The sequence below is a fragment of the Neophocaena asiaeorientalis genome, unplaced genomic scaffold (assembly GCF_003031525.2).
Source record: "Neophocaena asiaeorientalis asiaeorientalis breed wild unplaced genomic scaffold, Neophocaena_asiaeorientalis_V1.1 scaffold242, whole genome shotgun sequence".
Lineage (NCBI taxonomy): Eukaryota > Metazoa > Chordata > Mammalia > Artiodactyla > Phocoenidae > Neophocaena > Neophocaena asiaeorientalis.
This window is the reverse complement of record NW_020172451.1, coordinates 3,060,690-3,086,571: the sequence shown is the minus strand read 5'-3', so window position 1 is coordinate 3,086,571 and position 25,882 is coordinate 3,060,690. Positions and strand designations below refer to the sequence as shown.

General features: G+C 49.6%; 1 protein-coding gene across 2 annotated transcripts in view; it reads left to right on the top strand.

Annotated features, from left to right (window-relative positions):
• The window catches only part of TBC1D22A (TBC1 domain family member 22A), a 316,529-nt gene that overhangs the window by 1,995 nt on the left and 288,652 nt on the right, over positions 1–25,882 (top strand). The gene's annotated exons all lie outside the window — the stretch shown is intronic.

The window sequence follows — 25,882 nt, the reverse complement described above, 5'->3', positions numbered from 1 at the left end:
CCCCGCAATTCAGGTCCTCGGACCCTGTGAATGTGACCATATTTGGAAATAGGGTATTTGCAGATGGAATCAAGTTAAAATGAGAAATGAGGTCACACTGGATTAGAGTGAGCCCTAGTCCAGTGACTGGTGTCCTTATAAGAAGAGGGAAATTTGCACACAGAGAGACAGACCCAGGGAAGATGGCATGTGAAGATGGAGACAGACTGGAGTGATGCCTTTACAAACCAAGGCAGGCTGAGGATTCCTGGCAGCCAGTAGAGCTAGGAGAGGCAGGGAAGGATCCTCTCCTAGAGCCTTCAGAGAGAGCATGGCCCTGCCCACACCTTGACTTCGGACTTGTAGCCTCCAGCTCTGTGACAGGATAAATTTCTGTTGTCTTAAGCTGCTAAGTTTGTGGTAATTTGTTGTGACAGCCACAGGAAAATAATACTGTCCTCAACTTTCTTCTGTGAAATCCTGCATTCCCAAAGACAGCCTTGCTTTTTCCTTGGACTCCGATACTGTGCTGTGCCTTAGGCCTTTTTGAGAGTTGTTCCCGTGTGATAGTCCCAGACTTGGAGTGGAGTCTTGGAGGCCTCCTGGAGGCTGTCACTGCAGAGGGCAGGGCGAGGAGGAGAGGTCGGCTCGCCCGGAAAGGCCTGCACAGCCACTGCGTGCCCCTCGCCTCCTGTGGTCTCATCTCTGGCAGTGCTGCCGTTTCAGGCGGCAGGAGGAGTCGCAAAGGTGTGCCCGTTTCCCTGTCAGTAGATGACCTCCCTGTGGTGACCACCGGCCGCGTACCTGGTCTTTACCTGCACAAGCTCGGTGCTGCACTTCCCAGCTGGCTTCCACCGGTCGTGCCAGCTCTTCTGAGTGGTTCCTGTGATTAACTTTTTTTGAGTGTGGGCCTCAACCCAGAGAAACTCAAAGGAGGAAGAATACACCCACCATAAAATATGGAACTGGCAAAGGCTCTTTTGTATAGCGCAGTCCTTTATAATTAGTAATTCCTTAGTAATAATTCCTATGACAGTAGCGGCTGCTATTCACCGAGCACTTACTGTTTGCCAGGCGCTATTCCTGGCGCTCTGCAAAGGTTCGTGTCTCTGGTGTTTTAGAATTTACAAAGCACACTCTGTCCTCCAAGCACACTCTGACACTCGATGAGGTAGGCTGGTTTAAAGCCCCTTGGTTGTTTTCCCCGAAATGCCATGCCGAGAAGCTTAAGTGTTTTTGCATGATGTCTAAGGCCCTTTATGACCTGAGCCCGCTCAATTCTTTAGCCCCATCTCCCGCCCCTCCCTGCTTTGAGCTTTGCCCTCACGGGTGCTGATGGACTTGTAGGATCCTCGCTGTACCTGCTGTGTGATGCCTCTGTCAGTTTCATGCTTTCATAGCTGTGGCCAGAATGTTCTTTTCCTCCCTTCCCTCTCCTTTGCCTGGCTTTTTATTTTTCTTATTTATTTATTACCTTTTTGGCCTCGCTGTGTGCCATGTGGGATCTTAGTTCCCCGACCAGGGATGGAACCCGTGCCCCTGCATTGTGAGCGCGGAGTCTTAATCACTGGACTTCCAGGGAAGTCCTTGCTGGGCTTATTTTTTTTTTATTTTTATTTTTTTGCGGTACGCGGGCCTCTCACTGCTGTGGCCTCTCCCGTTGTGGAGCGCAGGCTCCGGATGCGCAGGCCCAGCGGCCATGGCTCACGGGCCCAGCCGCTCCGCAGCATGTGGGATCCTCCCAGACCGGGGCACGAACCCGCGTCCCCTGCATTGGCAGGCGGACTCCCAACCACTGCGCCACCAGGGAAGCCCTGGGCTTACTTTTTAAAGATGTTGAAGAACTCGCCTCCAGTGTACCTCCTGGTCAGGGCTGGCCTGTTTTCATGCAGTCTGGACTAACGTACCCCATTGTGCGTCACACTCAGTGTTGGAAAGCGCTTGTTTTCTTCACCAGACGGTGAGCTCTGCGTGTTTAGGGAGCGTGCCTTACTCATCTTCGCATTGTTACTGCCAAATCAGTAAGTGGTGGTTGTGGTTGTAAGTGTGGTTGATCCAAACTGTTTTCCAGATTAACCTGGAGAGACTGAGTGATTTGGCCAAGGGCTCACGCCGCACGAGGTGGTCTTGCTGGTAGATCCCCCTATTCTGTGCACACCCTGGTCCTTAGATTATATATTAGGTTGATGCTTTCTTAGAAGCTTCTTCTCTGGATGAGGCAGGATGTGTGATATGGTGGAAAGACGTCTGACTGGGCATTGGGTGGTCCAGGTTTTAGCCATCGTTTTCTGTTAATCTCTCTGTGACCTTCACCTTCCTCATATTGCCCCTGGGGCCATCAGTTTCTGCATGTGTAACCTAGGGAGTTGCATTAGACCTAAGTGGTTGTGACCTACAGGACGATGTTTGCTTGGCCTAACCCTGTTCTCTTAGATGAGAAGGAGAGAAGCCTCTCGGACCAGTTTTGAGAGTCTGATCATTTATTTATTCAGCAAATATTTATTTAACGCAGATTATGTGCCAGTAATGGTTCCAGGTGCTAGAGATGCATCAGTGAACAAAACAGACCAAAATCTGTGCTCTCACAGAGCTAACAGCCGAGTGGGAGAGGCAGAGGATAACTAAGTTAGGTTGTGCCTCACGGGTTGTGGGATCTTAGCCCCCGACCAGGGATCAGACCAGGGCCCTTGGCAGTGAAAGCTCTGAGTCCTAACCACTGGACCACCAGGGAGTCCCCCGAGAATAGCTAAGTAGAGAGTTAACTGTCAGAAGGTGATGACTGCTATCAACACAGAGCAGGGAAGCGGGATAGATCTTTCGGGGGCAGGTGCCGTGGGGATAGTGTCATGGATGATAAGGTGACCAGGTAAGCTCTAACAGAGCAGGTGACATTTGAGCAAGATTTGCAGCAGGTGAGGGAACAGGCCCCCTGGGTGGCCGGGAAAGAGTCGTGCAGGCAGAGGGGTGAGCTTGTGCAAAGGCCCTGGTTCGGGGGTGATGCTGGTGTGTCCGAGGAGAAGCCCGGGGGGCCGGCGTGACCACTGCTGAGGGGGGGAGAGGCTTGTGGGGCACGAGGCCTGAAAAGTGGGAGTGGTGGGCCTCACGGTCCCAGGAAAGACAGGGACTCCCAGTGTTTTCTTCCGAGTGAAGGGGGGGCCTTTGGAGGATTATGGCAGCGGCAGGCCCTGCCTTTGGTTTAGCGGGATTCCTCTGGCTGCCCTGTTGCAGGTAGACTGGGGGGCCGAGAGGGCCAGGGCGGAAGCAGGGAGGCCAGTTAGGAGGCTTTGTGAACATCCGAGTGAGAGGCGGTGGTGGTTTGATAAGGATCGGGAAGCTGATGATAATCAGAAAAGGTTCAGCTTCTGACTCTCTGGGCCTGTTCTTTCGTGGGCCATTGACTTGCTTGGCTCCCACGGGGCTGTGGCTGTCTGCAGTCGTACTTGGCATTCTTGCTACACTTAACTTAAAATGCCAAGACGACATCATAGCACACTGGGTGTGAGAACACAGGCAGCCTTTCAGCGTGGACCCGACGCTTGCTATTTTAGCACGGCTCTGCCTGCCAGTGTGCTCTGCTGACAGCAGGGTAGGCGGGCCGCCGGGGCATGTGAAGGGTGACATTTGTACGTGCGGTGGCAGCAAGAAAGGCTGTGACTGAATATGGCAGGGCCATGGGTGCTCGGGTGGACATGGAGCAGAAGACCACTCACAGTGTCCTGGCCCTGGCAGCTTTCAGCGCACAGCTGTCACAGCCACGAGGCGGCCCTGAACAAGTGGGACACTCAGCTCAGCTGTCGTCTCCACAGGCCACCATCAGTCGTCAGCTGCAGGAGAGGAGTGTGGCGGGGGACAGTTCATTCAGAAAATACTGGAGCACCTTCAGTGCGCCAGGTACTGCAGGGAACGCTGAGCAGAGGCGTGGGCCTCGGGGTCCTCAGGCCGAAGGAGACGGTGAACACCTGATACACAAGCAGTCTGTAGGCTCCCACGGCCGCAGCCTGGTGATGGGGGCAGGACACCGGAGCCGCGCATCCGTAGAATGCCACGTTCCCCCCCACCCCCCCGAGGAGGTCTCGCCTAGGATGGGACCCGGGGCTGGAGCAGGGGCCAGCCTGCCACGCAGAGGTGCGGGTCGGGGTCGGGGTCGGAGCTCTCCGCAGGGAGACCCCGAGGAGGAAGTGAGGAGGGGTGTGCGGGGTCCAGAGCATGCAGGGCGTCCAGGCCCCGGAGAAGAATTGGGTCTTGGTCCCGAGAGCCATGAGGAAGCACTTCATTCTGTTCCTCCGCCTCGAAGAGAGGGTGAAAGGAAGTGGGCATGGGAAGTGGGGACCAGGGCAGCGGCAGTGGGCGGGGGGAGTGGACAGGTTCCGGGCCCGAGCTGCGGTGGGCCTCAAAGGGGTCACTGACGGGCAGGGTGTTGGGGGTTGAGGTGACCCCCAGGGTTCTGGCCTGAGGGGTGGGGGCCCCTCAAGATGCCCACGTCCTCATCCTCAGAGCTTGTGACGTGCCAGTCCCATGGCAAAGGGGAATTACTTTGCAGATGGAGTTAAGTTTGCTCGTCAGCTGCCTCTGAGATGGAGAGGTTGCCGTGGATTATCCGGTGGGCCCAGCGCGGTCACATCAGCTCTTAAAAGTATCAGAGGTTGGACACAGGTGGCTCCGTCTGATCTGTGGTTGCTGGCTTTGAAGATGGAGGAAGGGCCCCGAGCCAGGGCACGTGGTGGCCTCTAGGAGCGGGGAGCAGCCTGTGCTTTTGGTCAGCAGGAAGACGGGGACCTTGGTTCCGCACCTGCTAGAAACTGAATTCTGTCAGCGACCCGGATGAGCAGGAAATGGATTCTCCCCAGGACCGCCTCCAGAATGGATGCAGCGGGCCGACCCCTGGACTTCAGCCAGGGAGACCCATGCCGGACCTCTGACCTTCAGAGTGTTGAGATGATGGGTGGGAATGTTCAAAGGCAGTAAGTCTGTTACAGCGGCTGCAGGAAAGCAGAGCCCTGCGGGGTCGGTGGAGGGCAGGGAAGTGTGCCCGAGGGACATCGGGTGGGGAAGGGGTCCTGCACTTGAACGTGGGCCGGTACCTCGGCCAGTCTTCACGGGTGGGCTGGGCCCTCACTGGTGACCTCTGCAAAGCGTGTTTAGTCAGAGGGGTATTCTCTGTTCCGTGTCCTCTCGGGTCCAGGGGCCAAGTGGAGGCCCCGCCTTTCTTTCCTGAGAAATTCTGAGCTGCTGCCCCACCTGCTCTCCTGTCTTGTGTTTTTATAGACCTGCCTTGTTTTCTTGCTGGTGCTTTTGGAGTGGATGTTTGGAGTGTCTTTTTATTCCTAGTTTTCCCTGTCACGAGGAGCCCAGGAGTCTGTGCTCTGGCAGTGACTTTGTGTTTTGTGGGGCGGGGCGGGGGGGGGGAGTCCCGTCTGGTTGCCACCCATGAGTGGAGATGGTCTTGCTGTGCTGAGCACTGTGGAAGCACCGGAGGGTGGGGTTTGGCTAAATACATAGTTTGTTTTACTTGTTTGTTTTCCAGTGGTCATGTTTCATGTTATGAAACACCTTTTATTTTGTCTGGAAACATTTTGAAAAAATAAATTTAAAATGAAGTCATTTTTTTCCCCTCTTAAATGTTTATCTAATGTTGCAAATCTGGACTCTTTTGGGTTAATTTTAGATGAGGACAAAAATGACTTAAAAAAAATCCCTGATGATTTTGGATTTGTTCTGTTTTTTTAAAATTTTGTAAAATGAGAGCTGGAGGAGGTGTTTCACTCCCCTAAGTACTGTGAAGGCGAGATCAGAGGTTGGGGGTGGAAATGAGCAGAACAGGCGCCGGGAGCCCTCGCCTCCGTTTTTCTGTTCCCACTGGAGTGGCCCTGCCTGGCCCACGTACAGCTAGGACAAGGGCAGCGGCACGGCACGGTGACCCGGGGGCCAGGGCGTGACACCCGTCCCCGCCTGGCCTTCTCCGGAAGCTCCAGCATCTTGCCACTCCTGGGCTTAGCCGCTCCTCAGTGGAACACGTGCAGTGTGAGGGACCCTCTGGGTGCAGCGGGGGTCCCGGCCTTGGAAGGGCTGGGCTGCACGTGGGGGATGCCTCCGTGCTCGGCCCTGGGAGTGCAGACACGACCGACCGCCTGGTTCTCCCTCTGGAGGATTCCGGGGAGAGTGGCTGTGAACCACATCCGTGGGCAGGTGTTGGCTCTGCGCCCCAGGCGGGAGGTGGAGCCGTGGATGGAGATGGTGCTGGCCTTGTAGTGATACCTCATACCTGGGCCTGCTTATTGAGCACCTCCCTTGTTTCAGGCTCTTGACACACAGGTTCGGGCCAGCAGCAGCGGGAATGCTGAGGGGTCCTTTCCAGACTTTACAGGCTGCAGCTGAGCTGGTGGTGGGCCTGGCCTGGGGCCGGGGGTGGGACCCGGTTCCTTGCACACTGACTTCCTCTTTCCCGGTTCTCCAGGGGTGAGAGGGGCAGCTTCTGGGTTCACCCAGACATTCCCCCCCTCACAGAGAGAGGCAGAGGGTCAGGAGGCCCAGAGGGGACGGGGCAGCGTGGGTTCTTCCCATTTCTGGGCTCCGTGCTGCAGGGGACTTCTGTTCTGAGTGCCCCTGTTCCTTCTGTTCCCTCATTCTGATGCTGTTTCCTCTTTTGGGGGGATTCACGTGGAAATCCCAGCCTGAGTGCTGAAGGTGGCGAAGGCGCGCTGTCGGCAAGTTTAGTTGCTTAGAACGGTTACGGATTCTCTTACTGGGGTTATGAGGGCTCAGGGCTGAAGCTGCTGTTAGTGTTACTAGGGCAGCTGGGCAGGGGGCCCTCGCCCCTCTGCTGCTCTCTGCCCGAGGCCCCTCGGTGAGCAGTGAGCGAGCTGGCTTTGAACTCAAGCATGTTGGCGGAGGGCAGAGCCCTTTCTCTACGCCGCCCTGTGCACTTCTGGGCTCCTGACCGCATGAACACTCTGTTCCCCGTGGTCCATCCTCCCGGGGTCTGGAGTTCACTGGCACTGCCAGAGTGTTCTGGCCCGGGCATGGCCCACCGTCTTCCTTCTCACCCGGGCTGCACACTCGAGCTTGGCCCGTGCTGCGGGGGCCAGTCCGTGACACGGTTCTCAGATGTGCCCCGGGCCGCTCTCGCCCTGCTCCCTCACACAGCTCGCTGCAGGGTTTGCCATGAGCCTTCTTTCCGTGAGCGTTTCTACTAGCCTCAAGGACAGAATGCTCTTGCTGGCGCCCAGGCTCACACGCAGCGAGACAAACGATGTTCAGTGCCTGTGATCCTAGGCCGAAAACCCTCTGCAGGGTCCGGGCTTGTCAGAGGGCGTGGGCACGGTGTGTGTGGAGAGGCTGGCGGAGGACTGGGTCTTGGAGAGGGGAGGGGTCCCTCGGCGTCACGGGACCTTGGAGGCGGAAGGCAGCCCCTAGGAGGCGCTCAGCACCTGCTTCTCTTGTCAGGTGCGCGTGTTTGCAGGTGGCGAGGCCAGCCGGTCGGGTGGGAAGCAGAAGGGGTCTGGCCTTGCCATTACAGAATTCAGGAGGAAGAGAGCGCGGGAGACCTCCTGGCCCCCCAGTATTCACCGCACTGTCTGCCTCCCGCCGTCTAGGTCGTGGGGATTGTCTTACCGGGCCAGTTACCGTCCTGGGGTGGCTAGTGCTACGGGTTAGTCTCAGACAGACCCGGGCTGCCGCCTCCTGCACCCCGTTTTGATTCCTTTAGAATTACTCCCTAGATTGGGTTAGTTTCCTGTGCCAAAGCCTGTCATGGAGCCATTACAGCACTTTATGTCCCAGCCACATGTGGGCTCATCAACCACCATGACTGTACGTCGCTCTGACAGGGCCGGGCAGGCGTGGGACGCTGGGGGCTCCTCAGAGGGCGTTGCCTAGTTACGCCCACTTATGAGGGGATGTGCTCTAGTCTTTGGAACTGCTTCAGGTTTGAAATGCTTAATCATTCAAGTATTCGTGTAGTAAAGAAGGGAGCACTGAACTAATGAGAACCTACTGTAGAGCACAGGGAACTCTACTCAGTGCTTTGTGGTGACCTAAATGGGAAGGAAATCCAAAAAAGAGTGGAGATATATATATATATATGTATACATATAACGGATTCACTTTGCTATACAGCAGAAACTAATACAACATTGTAAAGCAACTATATGCCAATAAAAATTTTAAAAAAAAGGGAGCGCTGAATGTAGCAACAAGTATCTTGGGTTTTGGGATCGCTGTTCTTGGAAATTAAGTCACGGGAGGAGTGAGTGATGGGGTCAGGAAGAGAGGGACGCTGGAGACAGCAGGTGGGTTTCAGGTGTCACAGGAGAGAGCCAGGAGGCTGCCAGGGGCTGCACGAGGCGGGGCGCGCCTGTCGTGTTGTACCTGCTTGACTGTAGAGGGTCACGTCCTGTCTGGGGAAGTGGGGGTGAGGCATGGCAGTGGGGGGGCAAAGCTGATTTTTGCGATGGGCCCGTTAATGTGAGGTGGTGAGGTGGCCGAGAGCCGGCAGCAGCTCAGCCTGGAGGCCGCTGTTTGAGTGTTTACTGGAGGTGCCCAGTAATGTCAGGAGAGAGCACAGTTTCGTGTGAACTGGGAAGCGAAAACTGGTGGAGCACTGGGCTTCGGGACGCACGGAGGAGACTGAGGGGCGTCTAGATAGGCTGGCAGGAGCTGGGAGAGAGGAGACAGGGCTCAGTGCGGTGAGCCTGGAGGTGACATCCACAGGAGAGGGACTGGGGGGAGAAGCAGCAAGGCAGGGAGAGGTGGGGAAATGGGACCCATGACTCAGACTGCAGGGCTGGCAGGGTTGTACTTTTCCATGTTAATTTCAAAAGACTCCTCCCCCCATTCATACATTGTGCTTTTATGACGGTGTAATTGACGTTTTATATTACTTTCAGGTGTGCAACCTAAGGATTGGCTCTATGTATCTATTGCAAAATGATTACAGGAAGTCTACTTAAGGTCCATCCCCACACAGTTGCAGGCTTGTTCCTTGTGATGAGAACTTGTAAGATTACAAGCAACCTTCTCATCAGCAGTGCAGCGTTACTAACGTCAGTCACCATGCTGTGTTACATCCCCAGGACTTACTTATCTTGTAAGTGGAAGTGTGTGCCTGTGGACCCCTTCACCCATTTCGCACCCTGCCCCACCTCTGGCAGCCACCAGTCTGTTCTCTGGGTCTGTGAGCTCACACGTTGCTTTTTTCTTTTAACTGAAGTAGAGTTGATTTACAGTATTATATTCCACACATTGCTTTTTTCACGTGAGGGGTAAGTTTATTGTCAACATCCTCACTTTTAAGACCTGTCTGAAGAGCCATCCGTGAAGCAGCTTGCTGATTGGATCAGTAAGTGCCCGTCTCCACTGGCTCCTGGGCCCCCAGGGAGTGTGACTGGAGACGGACTCCAGGCCCTCTTACAGGGAGCTCGTGGCCCGGTGGGGAGAGCTCAGTAGGTGGCTGAGAGCTTGCGGGACGGGGCGAGCGTCACTGCCAGGTGGCGTAGCATGGGTGTTGACGGTGGGACAGCCCGGGAGCCCCTCTGCTCAGGGTCCTGTAGGGCCACGTGTGTCTGCACTTGACCCTGTGGGCAGGACCATTTCAGATGATGCCGTGGGCGGGAGGAATGGTGGAACTGTTTACCCTCGTAATCATGGCGTTTCATACATTTTCCTCCAGAGTCCTCTAAAGTTAACTTCCTTGGAAAACTTACGCTTCTGAACGTATTTTATAAATCTGGGGGGCATCACTGTGGTTAGAACACGCCTAATGGTAAATCAGTTGCTAATTTAGTTCATCTTTCAGAAAACTACTGGAGGCATTGAGTGATGACTGTGCTTGGAGAGGTTGATGGGCTGTAAACTGAGATACTACATGATTTGCCTGTTTACTTCATGTGTCTGAAATACAGGGAGGCAGTTAATCGTAAAGGTGGCCGTATAATTTTTCATTTATTTTATGATGCTTAGGGCACCGCAGCTTGGATGTATTTCTTTTACTTTTATCTCCTCTCGCTCTTTGCCGTCTCATTCATTGTTATTTTCACTCACTGCTCTTTAACCTTTAGTGAAAAAAAAAAAAAGCTCTTCTGGTGTTGTCCCATCAGTTTTGTTTCAGAGCCAGGGCCTTGGTGTAGGCGGTCCAAGTTCAGGCCAGAAAGAAGTTCTCTGGGATACACAGGAGAGAATCACCTTATTGTCAAACCCAGAGGCCTTGCGACATTGGGCTCTCCTTCCTCCTGCCTTCCTGGCTTCTGCTCTGTAACTTAGGCTCATTCCCTCCTTTCTCCTCCCATTTCAGTGCCTACCTGTATCCTAATGACTCTCCACCACGGCGGGAGCAGCATCCCTGGCATCTTCGCAGCACCGGTGTCGGACCGGGCCTGGAGCAGGTGCTCAGCCAGGGTGTGTCGAGTGACTCTAGTGGGGCAGCCTCGGTGTTGTCTGTGACTGGCTAAGATGTCACTGATTTGTGGTGCTCTCGGTGAAGGCCACGCCCCAGAGCTTGGCTGTCCACAAGTAGGCCCTCAGACAGTCTTTGACTCTGAGTTTTTAAAAAGCTTTCCTGGAGGGCTTCCCTGGTGGTACAGTGGTTAAGAATTCACCTGCCAATGCAGGGGACACGGGTTCGAGCCCTGGTCTGGGAAGATCCCACATGCCGTGGAGCAACTAAGCCCGTGCGCCACAACTACTGAGTCTGTGCTCTAGAGCCCGTGAGCCACAACTACTGAGCCTATGTGCCACAACTGTTGAAGCCCGCGTGCCTAGAGCCCATGCTCTGCAACAAGAGAAGCCACGCAGTGAGAAGCCTGTGCACCACAAGGAAGAGTAGCGCCCGTTCGCCGCAACTAGAGAAAGCCCGCGCACAGCAACGAAGATACAATACAGCCAAATATAAATTAAAAAAAAAAAGCATTCCTGGGGACTTCCCTGGCGGTCCAGTGATTATCCACTGCAGGAGGCATGGATTTTCTCCGTGGTTGGGGAAGTAAGATCCCACATGCCGTGTGGCAAGACCAAAAACAAAAAGCTTTACTGACTGGTGTTGTAAAGGCAGCCTGGATAAAACCCTGAAGAGATGGCATTGGTCCCTGGGGCCCATCTCTCTCTTTTGGGCGTTCCTGCATCTGCCTAGCGTCTCCAGCCTGTCCTCATGTTGGGGCCCCGTCCTCTAGGAGCGCTCTTCCCGGTTCTCTCTTTAAACCTTAGCTTTGCCTGTTCTTCTGTCATCTTTCTTTCCCTTACCAATGGGGGTGCCTTCTGCAGAAGAGGTGACCTTTATAGGAACTCAGGGCTCTTGTGGGAGGCGCTTCTAGTTGGGGGCCGCTTCGGGGCACATTGTGGGCGTCTCTCTGCCTTCCTTCCTGACCCGTCCTGTGCTGTCCTTTGTCTGGACCCAACCCTCTCACCGAGCTGGGAGCCTCTGTTACATCGCAGTGTTGGAGCCTGTGATGCCTTGTTAGTTCTCAGTCATTCTTCTTCCATCTGACAGTCCTTCCCGGCTGCTCAGGCATGAGGTCATCAGGATATATACCAGTTGGACCCAGAGGACACGGCTCATGATCCCCGCCTTGCCTACTGGTAACTGTGGGATCTTCCCGGACCGGGGCACAAACCCGTGTCCCCTGCATCAGCAGGCGGACCCTCAACCACTGCGCCACCAGGGAAGCCCAAATTAGTCTTTCTTAAGTTTCATTTTCTTATTTTGGAGGATGATAAAAATTTCTGTCCTTTCCACATGAAGTATACTGAAATGTTCTGTGATGGTAGCAGTGCAGACTCTGTTATCCGGGGCGGGAGGGGTGGACTTGGGCCTGTTTAAAGGTTCATCGGGTGACGTTGGTCATCTGGGCGACGGGTGCTGAAGGCGTGCTTTTGAACCCTGAGCCTTCCCCTCACGCGCACCTGCTCCCTGGCACCTGGGCCAGGAGGGACTGGTCTAGTCCTTCCCCATCTTCACTTCTCCCTAGCTCGCCCGCCCGCCCTCTCTCCTTCCTTCCTTCCTTCCTTCCTTTTAACACCTTTGTAGAGATATCATTTATGTAACATACATTTCACCCACTTAAAGTATACAATTCAGTGTTTTTAGTGTGTTCACCCAGCTGTGCCACCATCACCACAGAGAGAGGCCCAGAACTCATCAGCAGTGATTCCCCTTCCCTCGTCCCAGCCCCTGACAACTGCTGATGTACCTTTCGTTTCTATAGCTCTGCCTGTTCTGGATGTGTCATGTAAATTGAATTATATGTGTGGTCCTTTGTGACTAGCTTCTTTGACTGACTGTGACGTTTTCAAGGGTCACCCTTGTTGGAGCATCTCTTTTTATGACCTAATGATGAATATTCCATCGTATGGATAGGCACATTTGATTTATCCATTCATCAGTTGATGGACATTTGGACTCTTTCCACATTTTGGCTGTTATGAATAATACAGTACACGTTTTTGTGTAGACATGTTTCCATTTCCCTTGGGTGTGTACCTAGAAGCGGAATCACAGGGTCATGTGGTCAATGTTGGACCTTTTGAAGACCTGCCAGGCTGTTGTCCAGAGCGGCTGCACCCGTTTTCACTCCCATCCACAGCGTGTGAGGGTTTCAGTTTCTCTGCATCCTCGCCAACACATATTATCTTTAAATTTTTGCCCCCCTCCTGGCTGTGAAGTGGTGCCTAATTGTGATTTTTTCTTTTTTTTTAAATTTTTTGGTCACGGCTTGCGGCATGCAGGATCTTAGTTCTTGACCAGGGATCGAACCCCTGCCCCCTGCAGTGGAAGTGCAGAGTCTTAACCACTGGACTGCCAGGGAAATCTTGATTTGCATTTCTGTGGTGGCTAATGACGGTGAGCCTTCTTTTTGAAAGATTTCTGTGTACAGTGTAGGAAGAATGGGGTCGGAGGAGACTTAGAGAAACGTGTCTTCGAGGAGCGCTCCAGGCACTGCATTCCCTGACCCTCTGAATGGCTGTGCCTGCAAACACCTCCCCTCTCAGAGCCAGAGCCATCTGTTTGAAACACTAGAACACATTTCATACTTTCAGGAAGGCATACAGATGAATACAGGGAATGTAGACCACGTCCACAGTTGATGCTGTTGTGTCCTCTTCCTGGGCCCAGCTCTTTACTCTCACTTCCCCTGATCGTCACAGTTCTGAACTTTGCGGTTACCCTGCATGCAGTAGGATTTTTGACCTCTCATGTATGTACCCAAAAATGATATACTGTCTCATTTTTGCATTTAAAAGACTTCCTGTAAGTGGTGTTGTCGTACTGTGTGTATTCAACATTTCGCTATTATTTAATGAACTTTCCCCATCTTGAATCTGGTGGCTGAAGTTCCTTCATGTTTACCGTGGTTGGTATTCCATTATATGCGTCTGTTCTAGTTTGTTTATTCATTAAGTTGATAATGGACATCTAGATTTTTCTTAACATTTTTTCTCTTTGTGGTATTATGAACATCGCTGAACCTGTCTCCTTGTGTACCTGTGTAACTGTTTTTCCAGGGTGTGTAGCTGGCAGTGGAACTATGTGACGTGGATCTGCTTTTTAGAAGGAATGATTAGGGTTCAGGGAATTACTGTAGTGTTTTAAAGCAGTACAATTTCTAAAAAAGTTTATTGGTTAATGTATTTTTTAAGGAAAGATTTCATTATTTGAAAGGAGGTATGTGTATTAGTTACCACTTATTCTTTAAAAAGGGCTTTATTTGAAGCCTGTTTTTCTCTTTCCCTATGCAAAACCGAATAAAGATGTAATTTTAATAAGATAAAATGAGGTTCCTTTTAGTCTGAGCTTGAACTCGGTTGGAACATTTTCTGCTCAGTAAACACAGGTGGTTTGCCCATGAAGCATTAATGCGTTTCCTGCTGTCCTGGGAGGGAAAGGCCTGCAGTATGTGACAATGCTGCAGACGTTTGTGAAAATGACATGCAAGTGGTGGGTTGCAGACCAGACCGCCTGCTGGTTTGGAGCTGTATTGAATACATTTGCGCATAATGGAAGAATGCAAATGCTCGAGGAAAGATAGATTGATGGTATTGGTAAATACTGTCCTAGGTCACTGCAGTACTCACACTGCTATTGTATGGTTATCTCATTTCATACACCTTCTTATTTCCATTTCCGGGATGAGGAAGGTGAAGCTCGGAACAATTACTTGGTTAACGCTCTTATTGGGACTTGAACCCAGGCCTTCGGATTCTTAAAACTGGAAACTTTCTACCAAGGTCAGGGAGGCATCCATGGAAAGTTCAGGAAAGGGACCACAACAGATGGGTGGTGCTTGACCTAGGCAGGCTGATACTTTTTTTTTTTTTGGCCAAAAAAAAGGAAAAAAGAAAAGAAAGCTCCTGGGTGTCACTGGGAAGTCTTGAAGGCTGCAGCCTGAGTCCCTCACGTGTCTAGCAGTTGGGCGCAGGCCGTCACCCGGGACCCCCGCCAGCGCTGTTAGTTGTGGTGCCCACACCTACGGGCCCTCCATGTGGCTGGCTGGTGTGGGCTTCCTCACAGCATGGTGGCCAGGAGAACCCAGTGGAACCTGTATTGCCTTTTAAAAAAGTTACATCTTTATTGAGGTTCACATATCATAATGCACCTATTTTAATTCACATACGCCACCATTCACTCACTTCAAGTGTAACATTCAATGATACTATATTGTATTCAAGAGGTTGTATAACTCTCACCACAGTTAATTTTAGAACATGTTTATCATCTCAGAAAGAAACCCTGTACTCATTAGCGGCCACCCCGGCTTCCCGCCCACACCCCAGGAAACCACTGATCTTTCTGTCTCTGTAGTATGATTTGTCCATTAGAGACATTTCATATGAATGGAGTCATATGATAATGTGGGGATTTTTTGGTGACTGACTGGCTTCCCGTACTCAGCGTAATGTTTGCGAGGTCCTTTGTGTTGTAGCATGTATCAGCACTTCATTTTATAGCTGAGTAATCTTCCATTTTATGGGTGTACCACACTTTGCTTACCTGTCCATCTAGGGTGCGATTTTTTCTTCGCATGTGGTTATCTAGTTGTCCCGGCACCATCTGTTGAAAGACAGTTCTTTCTCCAGTGAAGGGTCTTGGCACCATTAAAAAAAAAAAAATCAATTGACTGTAAATGTGAGGAGTCTAGAATCTCACTTCTGTTCCACTGATGTCTACGTTTATCCTTATGCCACTACCATACTGACTTGATTACTGAATCTTTTAGTAAGTTTTGAAATCTGGAGGAGTGAGTCCTCCAACTTCTTCTTTTTCAAGAGTGTTTTAACCTGGTCATTCTGGGTCTCTTGAGTTTCCATGTGAATTTCAGGGTCATCTTATCAATTTCTGCGTAGAAGCTGCCTGGTATTTTGATAGGGATGCGTTGAGTCTGTAGTGAATTTAGAGAGTGCTGTAGGCTTAACAATATTACGTCTTTTAATACAAACATGGGTATTTTTCCATTGATTGAGGTTTTCTTTAAATTCTTTCAATAGTAGTTTTTAGTTTTCAGAGTATAAGTTTTATACACCTTTTGTTAATCTGTTCCTAAACATATCATTCTTTTTGATGTTATAATAAGTGGAGTTGTTTTTTTAATTTCGTTTTTGGATTGTTCATTGTGAATGTATAGAAATACAATTAATATTTGTATGTTCGTCTTGTATGTTGAGGCCTTGCTGAATTTGTTGTTTAGTTTCACTACTTTTTTAGTGAATTCTTTAGTATTTTCTGTACATAAGATTATATTATCTTGTTCGTTTTACTTCTTCGTTTCTAATCTGGATGCCTTTTATTCTCATTCTTGCCTAGTTGCCCTAAGACCTCCAGTACAATATTGAACAAAAGTGGGGAGAGTGGACATCCTTGTCTTGTTCCTGACCTTAGGGGGAAAACATTCAGTCATTCGCCTTAGGTATGATGTTAGATATGGGTTTTTTGTAGATGTCTTTTATCAGGATGAGGACATTTCCTTCTACTACTAGTTGTTGAGCATCTTCATCATGAAGGGGTGTTGGGTTTTGCAGGTGCTTTTTCTGTGACTATTGAAGTCATTGTGTGGCTTTGTCCTTTTTCCTATTGGGATTTTCAGGTTTTAAGCCAGCCTTGCACTCCTTGGATAAATCCTATTTGGCCGCGCCGCTTGCGGGATCCTAGTTCCCTGACCAGGGATTCCCTGTAGTTTTCTTTTGTGATGTATTTGTCTGCTTTTGGTATCAGGGTAATTCTGGCCTCAGAATGAGTTGGGAAGTGGGTGCGCTCCTGCTTTTCTCCCCTTTACCGGAACAGCTCTGCTTCTGCCTGTCCTGTGCTTCTCTGTAGAAATTCTTTTGAAAAGTTGGTTTACTGCTAAAACACCCCCCTTCACACACAAAATGAAACCTCACAGGACAACAAAACTGGAGCTACATGTGTTAACACTGACACACAAAAAAACCATCTTGAGAGAAAATAAAGCTGCAAAAAGATATATAAAGTTGGTATATTATAAAATATTAACTTAATCTTTACAAACATGCAGAATAATACCATAGGTTGCCTAGAGACGCACAAGTCTGCAGTAAAGGTATAAACACTTGTGTGAGAATTTTAAGTGTCAGATTCAGGTTGCTAGTGACCTCATAGGACAGTAGAATTGGGGAGGGTTTCACATCTATTGTATGACAAAATGATAGGGTTTTTGTTTTTCCGGCCGTGCAGTGAGGCTTGCAGGGGCTTTGTTCCCAGACCAGGGATCAAACCTGGACCCCATAGCGAAAGCACCAAGCCCTAACCAGGGACCGCCAGGGAAGTCCCCAGATGATAGGGTTTTGGATGGAGCTAAAGTGACGCTGTGGTGTTTGTGTGGGTATTTATGTTCTAGGTGCTATTAAGCTGGCCTTGCAACCTGCTAGCTGGGTGTGACCTTGGGCAGGCCACTTAAGCTTTCTGTCCCTCAGTTTCTCCATCTGTACGGTGGGGATAGCCATATCTGCCTGCTGGGTTGTGAGGATAAGAGGAACAGACGCACTGAGTTTAAAATGATGCTAAATCTGTTCACCACGGCTGTCATGCTCTGTGTTTTATTGTCTGCTGTATCTCATGCTGAAGAGCAAACAGGAGTCTGGAGCAGATTCGGAGGCTGTTGGGAAAGGCTGAAGCTGAGCGGTTGGCGCACAGTGGGGTGGGCACGGTGTTGTCCCTCCCCCTTCCTGTGTGTTTCTTGCCTTTGGGAGAAGCTTCTCCTCCAGGGCCCCTCCAGGCCCGACGTGACCTCCCTGTGGGCCTTGCCCACCGCAGAGGTGTCCTCACAGGGCAAGTGGAGGGTCACTGCCTTGCTTTCGGATCACAGCAAAGACAGGCCTCTTGAGAGCCCCTCCCCTCCTCTGTGGAGTGAGGGCTGGACTGGGGTCTTCAGGCCCCTCTGCACTCTGGTGCTCTGGTGTCCCAGGACCTCGAGGCAAGGTCTGCCCTGGCACTTGCCTTCTGCGCACTCTAGTGACAGGCCACCAGCTGTGGCTTTCATTTCCCAACCATTTCACCCTCTCCCGCGCCGTCAGGGTCTTCTCGTGTTGTTCTCTTTGCTTGGAACGTTCTGTCTACCTCACTCTTCCTATTCTTTTCATAGGTCTCAGTTTAAGGAATTTTTCCTCGAGGAACCTTCCTTTTCCGTAAGACTGGCTTTATGTACCCTTGTGGCACGCTATGGTAGGAATTCTCATGGAGCCTTATAATGCTGGCTCGTTTTTTGCTATTATAAGTAAACTGCAAGGTCCTTAAGAGTTTGGACTACAGTGTGCTCATCTGTGCCTGCCCAGCACCCATCATAACGCCCGTCACAAGTGGCATTGTCGGATGTTTGTTAAATTGTGCTGAGAAGTTTTAGGATGTAAAAAAGAGCGTTTTACCTGATTTAAACGTGCTGCAGGCACAGGAATGGAAAACTGAACAGAAACTGCATAGGAAACTGAAAAAATGACCTATATATAATAATTTAAGGTACTATTAAAGATGATACCCTCAAACCAGTGGGGGAAAGGGTAGGTTGTTTAATAAATTGGAATGGGTTACTTTTTAAAGAAGTTTCCTACTAAGTAGTATATAGCGAAATAAAATAAATTCTAGGCGACTGAAAACACGGGGGTAAAAAATGAAACCACAGAAATATGAAACACACTCATATTTATGCAGCCTTAGGTGTTATGGACTGAATGTTTGCATGCCCCCCAAATTCGTATGTTGAGATCCTAACCCCCAACGTGATGGTGTTAGGAAGTGGGGCCTTTGGGAGGTGATTATGTCATGAGGGTGGAACCCTCGTGAATGAGGTTAGTGTCCTTACAGGAGAGACCCCAGAGGGCTCTTTCACCCATTCTGCCATGTGAGGATATAGGGAGATGTCTGTCTGCACACCAGGAAGGGAGTTCTCCCTAGACACTGAAAGCGCATATGCCTTGATCTTGGACTTCCCAGCCTGCACGACCGTGAGACTTTGTTTATAAGCTGCTCAGTGCATGATATTTTTTATTATAGCACCCTGAATGGACTAGGGCAGTAGGGGGTGGGCTTTCCCAAGTATAGTCCTCAAAGCAGAACCCTCCGTAAAGGATAAAAGTGTGATGACTTAACATAAACCTTTAAGCCTCTCACATACCAGGAAAACAGATTTGCTACCTGTATTAGTTTTCCATTGCTGCCGAAACAAATTACCACAAACCTCCTGGCTAATAACACATATTTATCATCTTACAGTTCTGGAGGTCAGAAGTCTGCACACAGGTCTCACTGGGCTAAAACCAAGGTGTTGGCAGGGCTTTCTGGAGTCTCTAGGCGAGAAACCATCTCCTTACCATTCTAGCTTCTCAAGGCTGCCTTGACTATGGCCCCCTTTCTGCATCCTCAAAGCCAGCTGTGCAGCCTCGAGCTGAGCCTTCCTCCATGGTCATGAGCTGCCCCCCGACCACAGCCGGGGAGGTTTTCCACTTAAGGACTTGTGATTAGATTGAACCCACCTGAATAACTCAGGATCCTCTCCCAAGGTGTGTGCCCTTGGTCACATCTAAAAAGCCCCCTCTGCTGTGTTGTTACCGAGTCTAAGCTGGTACTGCCCGCTGCACAACAGGCCAGTTATCGAGAGAAAAGTTGTTGGGATAGGGAGTAGCGACTTTATTCAGAAAGCCAGCAGACCAAGAGGATGGTGGGCCCGTGCCCCAAAGAGCCAGCTTGCCTGAGTTAGAACTCAGGCTCCTTTTATACGAAAAGGGGAGGGGGTAAAGTGAAACACTTCCTGGTTCCTGTCAGCCCCCAGAGAGGATGTGTTAATTTCTTCCTGCCTGCAGTCCTTCACAGGTGGGCCTGGGCAGGAGGTTTCCTGTGAGCTAAACAAAGGTATTTTAGCTTAACGGTCATTACCTGGGAGGCAGGGTGCCCAGAGATGGGCCACTATGTATGATTTAAGCTTACAGGCAACATCCCTTTAGTGATGAACTTGTGATGGAATATAAAAAGGTTCTTCCGTATCACTATTCCCCACTGTCAGCATCCATTCAACGGTCTTGTGGGAAAAGGAATGAAGACCATTCTGTTGAATGGAGGTGATGAATATCCCTTAGAATTTTTATCTACAACTAGTTGAACCCGACGAAACCTCTTAGCACTTTGTTGTCTAATTCGTAACTGAACTTGGGGTTTTGGTTCCAGTTCCCAGTACATATACTAAATTCCGGTGCTGTGTATTTGGACCCAGTTAAACAAATTGGTTGCCCCTTCTCCAGTGGGCAATGGAGACGGAATTCCCGTCTACTTCGGTTGGATGGCCAGGCCTGTTGGAGGTAAACTCATGAATAAATAGTGCCCGAAGTTTTAATGTGATTGGCCACCGCTAGGTCTTTAGCATTTATAGATTCTCCTGCCTGGGCACACACCTGCAATGGCCTGCCATACAGTATTCTAAAGGGGCTTAATTTAAGCCCGCTTCTGGGAGCCACTGATCCGTAGCAGCGCAACTGGCAAGGCCTTATCCCAAGTTCAGTGTCTCGTGACATGTTTTAGCAACGTTCCTTTTTAATGTATGATTCATTTTCTTGGTTTTTCCCGTTGATTATGGTCTCCAGGATGAATGTTGTTTTAATGCCGTCATCGAAATCAGGGGATAATTTCCCTACGGAGGGCTTTACCCACATCAGAGATCTTCTGTCCAGGTGGCATATGTTTCCACGCATCCTGAGAGAGCGTCCACACAAACACCACCAGCGTGTCTGAAATTTCTTGCAGTTTAAGGCATTTGTGGAGAGTCTGTCTTTCAGTCCTCGGTGGGGCAGGTTCCTCTGTGTTGAGTCCCCATCCGGGGAGGTCTGACAGCAGGCTCTGGGTTATTTTTAAAGACCTTGGGGGAAAGAGCTCTGTCTCCTTTTCTGGGATTTTCATGAGCTCCATCTGTAGGCATAAGGCGTGTTCTGGGGGAATTCCCTGGCGGTCCAGTGGTTAGGACTGGGCTTCCACTGCCGCGGGCCCGGATTCGATCCCTTGTTGGAGAACTAAGATCCCACGAGCTATGCGCTGCGGCAAAAAAAAAAAAAAAGAAAAAAAAAAGTGTGTGTTCTGGATTCTGATGTCAAGGCGTTTTGGTGAAAAACTTCAGGGTGAGGTCTGTCAGAAAGACAGTCAGCTCACTTCCCACTGTCGGTTTTACCCGGGGCTCCTGTGGGAAGTTAGGCGCCTCGAGTCCAAGGGAGCCCCTGGGCCTCTTCCGAGCGTCCCTGTCTTTCTACCGGGCGAGGGGCTCCTGCTCTGACTGTTTTCTGTTTTCCAGCGTTCCTGGTCCTCACAGCATGCTGTTCTTTCCCCAGTGAGGGCTCACCCCTCCTTCCGGGAATCCAGCGCCACTGCCGAAGAAGTGGCGTGTCGTCTAAGAGCGTCGTCTTTCTTCTGTCGTTGTTCCCTGTTGAACACTTTAAAAGCAACATCTACCAATCGAGAAGGGTTCATTCCAAATTCACCAGCAACTTTGTCCTGATATCTGAAGCGCTTTGCTCCGAAATGTCAAATTGACCATTCTGATATTTTCAGGGACCTCGGGATCTGCATTAGTATGACGTCTGTAGGCCTGATAAATCCTCTCCAAAAATTCAGAGAGGTCTTCATTTGTTTTGCTGAATTTCTTGAATGTTGTTCAAACTCTTTAGCTTTGGTTTCCCCTTTCAGAGCCCTGCCAAAGTGGGGCCTTCCTCCCTCACTGGGGTCCCCCTTGGCTCGGCTGTGGGTGCTGCCAGGTGGGCTTCAGGTGCAGAGGATCCTCCCTGTACCCAGTTAAAGAAGTCTGAGAAACCCAGCCAGCTGGTCATTTGCATTTAGTCCCCCTATGAGATAATGGCATAGGGGAAATAGCCATGATGTCCCGGAAGTGGCTCCTGGCCCAAATTGGGTGCCCTGTCGGGTCTTAGATGGCGATACCAGACCAAGTCCCTGTGCCCCAGAAGCTAACACAGGCTTTTCTAATTGATCCCTAGAAGGAGGGGAGGTCCTGAGCCCCAGTGTCGGGAACGGGAGGTAGTGGACGGGGTGGATATGTTGGCAGAACGGCCAGAGTGGCTGGGATGCCAGCTCAGCCGGAGGAGTGAAGGTTTGAAGCCGTGTGTGCTCGTTCTCATTCCCTTCCTTATTTTCCCTGATAACAGAACCAATGCTTGCACAGAAAGGATGCCGTCATTCTTCCCTGCTTTTCCCACAAAACAGCTATAGAGTCGTTCAAAAGCCACTTAAAACCATAGATAGCAATTGATCATCTAACCATTAAAAGGATGCCTTTTTGCTTTGGCATCAACCAACTGGGATTGCAGTGCAGTTGAACAAAAACTTGGTTACTGCTGTGGCAAACAATTTAAGATAATTTCTATAATTATGACTGTTATCTTTACCAGGCTATTCCAGAATTTTAGGAGCTCCATGTAATTTCTAGACTGTATTCATTTACCCATGTGATACGATCTAAGAAGTTTATCATCACTCATCTGACAGTGCCTCTCCTGCAATTCAACACACCACATAAGCCCAATGAGTTTAATATTCCTCTCTCTGAGACGGAGAGAAAACAAGTAATTTGAGGTGTTCCAGGGACCCTCCGGAAAATCCAAAAGTTAGCCAGAGGTCAAGTGAACCCCACTTCGAACTTGATCTTTGGGAAGTTTGTCAAAAATATCAAAGCGTTTTTAACCAGTGATAATAAAAGATCTCAATGGCAAATACAGATCACTTAAACTCATTCTTTTACCAAAAGCAGTTCAATATTTTAAGAAAACTTTGTCCTCTTAGAGAACCAAATTCAGGTCTTGTACCACTTTACCTCTGAGATTTTAATTAAGTTCAATCTTATCTTAGAACTTAGTTTAGTTTCGAGTTACAGAAATCTGGAGAGACTATTCCAGACAGACATTCCCAGAACATTATTCCTGCAGAGTTTACCCAAAACTCTCTACTTCATTTACCTCTATCTTACTTACTTAAAAGCTTCGTCACACTGTTATTTTTCTTGCTGACAAACTTTATAACAGGGATAGGGTCTTATTTGATTTCTAGTAAACCCAGGTACAATGAAAGTATTCTACTTAGTGGTGATGACTCTAAAGTCATATCTGTATCAAACCAACAAGCTTAAGCTAACCTTAACACCGGATGTTAATACTGAGTATTTCCTAGATCACGTGAACCTGAAACTCATTCTGGCCAGTTTCTTTTATATTTGAGTATTTATAAGCACTTAATTTCCTTTAAGCCAATTAAATAGAGCTCTTTTACGGATTAGTTTTGGCGGTGCCACACATCTATAAAACATGTGCAAACACAAACACAGGGACCGCATAGTTCCCATTCGAAAATTTTAGCCGTGAATCAGGTACAACAATGTAAAACCCATCGGTTATAGAAGAGGTTGGATTCAAATTGGGTTTCTGGCAAATGGGACAAATCAAGGTCACCTGTCTCCCATAGCTAAACCCTTTTTACTAGTATTTATGGAAAAGACACTTCTGTTTGTTTGTAGCTTTTGGTGATTTTAGGAACCAAGTGGAACCTTTCTCTTTTTCCTCAAATGTCCCACTCTTGGACAAGGACAGGTTTTTTTTCCCGTTCCTTTCCTCCATTTAATATCAGTAAAAGTTTTAAGTATCACAAAACTGATTTGGCTGTTAGTGGAGAAACAGTACCAAACGAAATGAAACAAAAAAACCAAAAGAACAAACAAAATCCTAAATAAACCCTCAAGTTTGGCCTTGGGGTTTTACATATACCAAGGACACAGGAGGCCATAAGCGGCATAATAAACACAGCAAGAGTAGCAGTACAGGGTACACAGCGTCCCAAGATGACCCTTTCTAAACCCCCTGTGGAGATCCTAACAGGTACTGTGGCCACACGCTGTTACCATACCATCTTCCACTCACCCATGCTTCAGAGCCGTATTCAGATCCCTTATCCAAAATGCACCTCAGAGGACTTTCTTTGGGGAGAGTTGAAACATTACTCCCTTTTCAAGACAAAACACAAAGGGCACACACAAGTGCTAGCATCCAAAGAAGGCAGCGAGCCGGTCCACAAATCGGGTAGGAGTCCAACACCTCTTCCCACTCTCCGACAGGGTGCTCCAAATACAAAACAAATTCACGAATCGGGTAGAGTCCAGCAGCTCTTCCCACTCTCCGACAGGGTGCTCCACTCAAACACAAAACAAGTTGGCTTAGTCCAGTGAAAAAGCCCCAAACGGAGAGGAAATAAAGTTTCTGGCTGTGCACACCGGAGCGACTTAACCCTACTGTATGGAGCCCGTCGGCCCCCAGAATGTCGATTCCTTGATCCAACTGCCAAGCGCTGGGGTAGCCGGTGTCGTTCCAGGGAACTTTGGAGGGCAGATCCTCAGGGTAAGTGGTCCTGCCAGCTTCTAGGGCCTTACCCGAAAGGTCCCCGACTGGGGCGGCTGGCCACGAGCAGCGGGGCTCCTAGATGGCTCCCCCAAATTTGTCACCGAGTTCAAGCTCGTACTGCTCGCTGTGTGACAGGCTGACAATTGAGAGGCGAGTTGTTGGGACAGGGAATAACGACTTGATTCAGAAAGCCAGCCGACCAAGAAGATGGTGGGCTCGTGCCGCAAAGACCCATCTTGCCTGACTTATAATTCAGGCTCCTTTTATACGAAAAGGGGAGGGGGTAAAGTCAAACATTTCCTGGTTCCCGTCAGCCCCCAGAGGGGATGTGTTCATTTCTTCCTCCCTGCAGTCATTCACAGGTGGGCCTGGGCAGGAGGTTTCCTGTGAGCTAAACAAAGGTATTTTAGCTTAATGCTCATTACCTGGGAGGCAGGGTTCCCAGAGATGGGCCACTATGTATGATTTAAGCTTATAGGCAACATCCCTTTAGTGATGAACTTCTAATAGAACACAAAGGTTCTTCCCTATGACAGTGTGAGGTGACACGTTCACAGGTGCTGGGCTTGGGAGGTGACACTTTTGGGGCCCTTATTCTGCCCACCTCACTGCCTCAGTGACAAAGGAATCCTTTGTTTACAGAGAGGTTTTTACAAATCAGTGAGAAAAGGGTGAACAGCCCCTTAGAAAAATGGACAAAGGGTCCGAACAGGCATTTTACAAAAAGAAGCAGCACAGATGAACAAAATGTGTTTCAAGATCGCTCAGCCTCCCCAATCATCGAGAAGGTGCAGAAGCAGCACTGAGACCCCTTTTCTCCCATCAAATAGCAATGATTCATGGTCCTTACTGTGGGCCCTTGAATAACACGGGTTTGAACTGCGTGGGTCCGCTTACAAGCGGATGTTTTTCAGGAGTAAATACTACAGCCCTGCACCATCTGGGTGGGCTGAAGCTGTGTGCGCAGAACTGCAGGTAGGAGCAACCGCAGGGCCGACTGGAAGCAACGCTCAGATTTTCGACTGTGCGGCGGGTCAGTGACCCCGCACACCGCGTTGTTCAGGGGTCAGCCGTTTATACCTACCTATACCTATACGTGCGTCCTTTATGTCCCAAGCCTTCCTTCTCTGGGACTTTATCCTTTAGAAGTTATATTTGTGTGAAAGTATTGTCCACAGAGAAGTTTATTGCTGCTTTTATAATCACACACAATTTTAAACAAGTTAAATATCTCACGGTCAACACTGGTTAAGCAAATTACCCTGTAACCATATGGTGGGACAGTGTGAAATTAGAGGGGAGATTGTCCAGGGAGGTGGTACTCATTATTAAGATTTGTAAAAAACTTACAAAACTTGAAAATAATTATAGATTTATGGGAGTTGCAGAGAAAGGTATGGGAAGGTCCCATGTGCCCTCAGTATTATGTTTTTAAATGTGTATAAGCTACATATATTTTTTGTGTGTATCGCATAATATATGTATAAAGTAAATAAATGTATTTAAGTAAATTGAAGAACAGTAATATGGGGAAGTAGTTGTGATACATTACTAAGTAAACAAGGTAGGATTTCATTCGTTCTGTTTTAAAAAGCTAACAAGACTTCATCTATCTACTAAACACCTGAGTGTCTGTGTTTGTCTTTACATACACGCACCCTGCAAGGCTCTGCCTCAGTGTTACAATGGCTGTCTGTTCCACGTGGACCGCATCAGTTAGGACTCTGAGTGCCCATGGCGTCAACAAACAGGGGCTTGTTTATTTCATGCTATGAAGTCCGAGGTCCAAGGTTGGGCTGGCAGCTCTCAAACCTGCTGGAGACCCGCGCTCTCCTCATCTCCGCCGCCAGTCCCCACCCCACTGCCCTTCTTCCAGGGAGGCTTTAGTTTTAACTCGTGTTTATTTCTCTCGGGGGCAGGATGGCTGAGGCACCTCTTGGCCTCATATGTGTGTTCCGGGCCAGAAGGAGGGGAAAGCTAAGGGCCAGGGGTGTGCCAGCTAAGTGTTTCTCTTTCTGACTGGCCCCGGGTCCCG